The sequence below is a fragment of the Notothenia rossii genome (assembly GCF_949606895.1).
Source record: "Notothenia rossii genome assembly, chromosome: 2".
Classification (NCBI taxonomy): Eukaryota; Metazoa; Chordata; class Actinopteri; order Perciformes; family Nototheniidae; genus Notothenia; species Notothenia rossii.
In genome coordinates this window covers 93,884,326-93,889,668 of record NC_136904.1, presented here as the reverse complement: position 1 = coordinate 93,889,668, position 5,343 = coordinate 93,884,326, and positions in this window count along the sequence as shown.

Sequence of the window (5,343 nt, the reverse complement as noted above, 5' to 3'; positions counted from 1 at the left end):
AAACCAGGGCTAAAGAACTAATCAAATATTAGACCAAAACCAGGGCTAAAGAACAAGTCAATATTAGACCAAAACCAGGGCTAAAGAACAAATCAATATTAGACCAAAACCGGGCTAAAGAACTAATCAATATTAGACCAAAACCAGGGCTAAAGAACAAATCAATATTAGACCAAAACAGGGCTAAAGAACTAATCAATAGTAGAGCGCGTAAACCAGGGCTAAAGAACTAATCAATATTAGACCAAAACCAGGGCTAAAGAACAAGTCAATATTAGACCAAAACCAGGGCTAAAGAACAAATCAATATTAGACCAAAACCAGGGCTAAAGAACTAATCAATATTAGACCAAAACCAGGGCTAAAGAACAAATCAATATTAGACCAAAACCAGGGCTAAAGAACTAATCAATATTAGACCAAAACCAGGGCTAAAGAACTAATCAATATTAGACCAAAACCAGGGCTAAAGAACAAATCAATATTAGACCAAAACCAGGGCTAAAGAACAAATCAATATTAGACCAAAACCAGGGCTAAAGAACTAATCAATATTAGACCAAAACCAGGGCTAAAGAACAAATCAATATTAGACCAAAACCAGGGCTAAAGAACAAGTCAATATTAGACCAAAACCAGGGCTAAAGAACAAATCAATATTAGACCAAAACCAGGGCTAAAGAACTAATCAATATTAGACCAAAACCAGGGCTAAAGAACTAATCAATATTAGACCAAACCCAGGGCTAAAGAACTAATCAATATTAGACCAAAACCAGGGCTAAAGAACAGATCAATATTAGACCAAAACCAGGGCTAAAGAACTAATCAATATTAGACCAAAACCAGGGCTAAAGAACAGATCAATATTAGACCAAAACCAGGGCTAAAGAACTAATCAATATTAGACCAAAACCAGGGCTAAAGAACAAATCAATATTAGACCAAAACCAGGACTAAAGAGCGAATCAATATTAGACCAAAACCAGGACTAAAGAACTAATCAATATTAGACCAAAACCAGGGCTAAGAACAAATCAATATTAGACCAAAACCAGGACTAAAGAGCTAATCAATATTAGACCAAAACCAGGACTAAAGAACTAATCAATATTAGACCAAAACCAGGACTAAAGAACAGATCAATATTAGACCAAAACCGGGGCTAAAGAACTAATCAATATTAGACCAAAACCAGGGCTAAAGAACTAATCAATATTAGACCAAAACCAGGGCTAAAGAACTAATCAATATTAGACCAAAACCAGGGCTAAAGAACTAGTCAATATTAGACCAAAACCAGGGCTAAAGAACAAATCAATATTAGACCAAAACCAGGACTAAAGAACAAATCAATATTAGACCAAAACCAGGGCTAAAGAACTAATCAATATTAGACCAAAACCAGGGCTAAAGAACAAGTCAATATTAGACCAAAACCAGGGCTAAAGAACTAATCAATATTAGACCAAAACCAGGGCTAAAGAACAAATCAATATTAGACCAAAACCAGGGCTAAAGAACAAATCAATATTAGACCAAAACCAGGGCTAAAGAACAGATCAATATTAGACCAAAACCAGGGCTAAAGAACTAATCAATATTAGACCAAAACCAGGGCTAAAGAACTAATCAATATTAGACCAAAACCAGGGCTAAAGAACAAATCAATATTAGACCAAAACCAGGACTAAAGAACAAATCAATATTAGACCAAAACCAGGACTAAAGAACAAATCAATATTAGACCAAAACCAGGGCTAAAGAACAAATCAATATTAGACCAAAACCAGGACTAAAGAACAAATCAATATTAGACCAAAACCAGGGCTAAAGAACTAATCAATATTAGACCAAAACCAGGACTAAAGAACAAATCAATATTAGACCAAAACCAGGGCTAAAGAACTAATCAATATTAGACCAAAACCAGGACTAAAGAACAAATCAATATTAGACCAAAACCAGGGCTAAAGAACAAATCAATATTAGACCAAAACCAGGGCTAAAGAACAAATCAATATTAGACCAAAACCAGGGCTAAAGAACTAATCAATATTAGACCAAAACCAGGGCTAAAGAACTAATCAATATTAGACCAAAACCAGGGCTAAAGAACTAATCAATATTAGACCAAAACCAGGGCTAAAGAACTAATCAATATTAGACCAAAACCAGGGCTAAAGAACAAGTCAATATTAGACCAAAACCAGGGCTAAGAACAAATCAATATTAGACCAAAACCAGGGCTAAAGAACTAATCAATATTAGACCAAAACCAGGGCTAAAGAACAAATCAATATTAGACCAAAACCAGGGCTAAAGAACTAATCAATATTAGACCAAAACCAGGGCTAAAGAACTAATCAATATTAGACCAAAACCAGGACTAAAGAGCTCATCAATATTAGACCAAAACCAGGGCTAAAGAACAAGTCAATATTAGACCAAAACCAGGGCTAAAGAACAAATCAATATTAGACCAAAACCAGGGCTAAAGAACTAATCAATATTAGACCAAAACCAGGGCTAAAGAACTAATCAATATTAGACCAAAACCAGGGCTAAAGAACAAATCAATATTAGACCAAAACCAGGGCTAAAGAACAAATCAATATTAGACCAAAACCAGGGCTAAAGAACTAATCAATATTAGACCAAAACCAGGGCTAAAGAACAAATCAATATTAGACCAAAACCAGGGCTAAAGAACTAATCAATATTAGACCAAAACCAGGGCTAAAGAACTAATCAATATGAGACCAAAACCAGGGCTAAAGAACAAATCAATATTAGACCAAAACCAGGGCTAAAGAACAAATCAATATTAGACCAAAACCAGGGCTAAAGAACTAATCAATATTAGACCAAAACCAGGACTAAAGAACAAATCAATATTAGACCAAAACCAGGGCTAAAGAACAGATCAATATTAGACCAAACTGGTACAGAAACACAAGGACATATTGAACAAAACAGTGACTGCAACACAAGAGAATCTAAGGGCACTCAGGGCAGAAACACAACAATACTGGATGCACCCATGGTTAAAACCTGACTGAGTACTACTGGACCAAACTAGGACAATTACTGCCAACATTTTAGATCAAACTTTAAGATTGTAAAATATTGGACCAAACTATGACTTAAAACTTCAGTAAATATTGGACCAAACCAGGGCCAAAACACCAATGAAAACTACACAAATCACTAGAAATGGTGGACTGTACCAGCACTAAAAGACCAAAAGGACAGAAGACCAACCCAAGACTAAAACACCAGTAAGTATTGTATCAAAAGAGGGCTGAAGCACGATGGAAACCCCCCAAACTGGGGCTGAACCACTGAACCAGGGGGAAACAAACCTACAGTGGAAATATTCTGCTAAAACACCACATCTTAAAAAATGTTCCCCCGTACTGTAATTATCTGAATGACCTTCATGTACTTTCCACTTCTGAGTATTATAGGATCAGGACATTTCTGTATATCCCTCCCTCCCTTCCTCACCCTCCCTCCTCCTTCCCTCCTTCCTCCTTCTCTCCCTGTGTTTTGTGGGCAGCTGGAGGTCAGCATTGACGCAGCATTGCTCCATAAACCACTGAAACCACTGGAACCACTGGAACCACTTACTGTGTGTTTGGCTCTATTGTTTCATGATGTGAAATGGAGCGAGTTGGACAAACACTGGCCAAGGTATTGTGGGAACCAACCTGGTATTACTGAGTGTGTGTGTGTGTGTGTGTGTGTGTGTGTGTGTGTGTGTGTGTGTGTGTGTGTGTGTGTGTGTGTGTGTGTGTGTGTGTGTGTGTGTGTGTGTGTGTGTGTGTGTGTGTGTGTGTGTGTGTGTGTGTGTGTGTGTGATTTCAGATGAAGCTCTGCTTGTGTGTGTTTTTGTTGGATAACAAGGGTTTTTTATTTCTCCGATCAACAGATGTGAAGTTTAACACGGCCGATTAACAACAACCACGTTTTTGTTTTTCTAAACACTTTATACGTAGAACAACACCAAGTAGTTGACCAAACCAGGGCTAAATCATAACACAAGTTGGTAATGGACACTATATGCACTAAGTAATGGACCAAACCAGGGCTACATCACCAGAGAATATGTGGTCACCAAACCAAGGTGTACCGGGCAAACCAGGGCTAAAACAAAGCAGAATAATGAACCATACAGATAATATGCCAACAAAACCCAGTTCTAAAGCTCCACCAAATATTGGACCAAACCACGTTTAAAAACCATTAAAAGAAATGGACCAAATCAGGGCCATCAAAGACATACCACATTGTTTTGGACCGAACCAGGACTTAAACACCATAGAGTATTGGACCCCAAAAGGGCTAAATCATTGGATCTAATCAGGGCTATAACACCGGTGAATACTAGACTAAACCAATGCAAAAACAGGGCTAAAACACCATTAACTAATTGACCAAACCAGGGCTAAAATACGACAGAATATAAGGACACCAATTATAGTATAGAACCAGAGATCAACACCAATGAATACCGGATAACACTGCTGATTGTTAGACTTAACCAGCGCTAAAAAGAAACACGAAACACCACCAGAGTATTGGAGAACCAATAGTGGACAAAATCAGGGTTAAGCACTTCAGTATATTGTAATAAAACTGGACTGAACAAGGGCTACAGCCATACACAAAGTTGGATCAAACAAGGGCTGTAAATAGGATGAAAATGAGGCTACATCTGAGCTAAAAACACCACAGACCCCTGAGCTAAGTAAACTATTGGACTGGCGTTCTCTGCTTCTTAATTTCGTGTTAATGCGTGAACTGTTTCCTGCCTCCTTTTCGCCCTCTAGTGTTGAATCAGGACTTCCTGCAGCTTTAACGCAGCTCAGTCCCTTTGAACATATTCTGTGTGTTTCAGTATGTGCTGTGTCAGCATTCAGCAACATGAATAGATCCACTATAGAGCCTGCATGAACACACACACCTTTTACCAACACCAGGTGTGTTTTCAGTCAGTCAACATGCAGGAGAGAAGAGGAGGAGAGGAGGAAGAGGAGAGAGGAGGAAGAGGAGGAGGAGGAGGAGGAGGAGGATAAGGAGGTGTAATAGCAGTAAATCCACAAAAACATTTTTCTCTTCTCTCTCATGGAAACTGCAGCTGAGAAAACACTGCTGCAAATTAGTAGGCAGGAACTACTGGAAACATGCCTACACACACACACACACACACACACACACACACACACACACACACACACACACACACACACACACACACACACACACACACACACACACACACACACACACACACACACACACACACACACACACACACACACACACACACACACACAC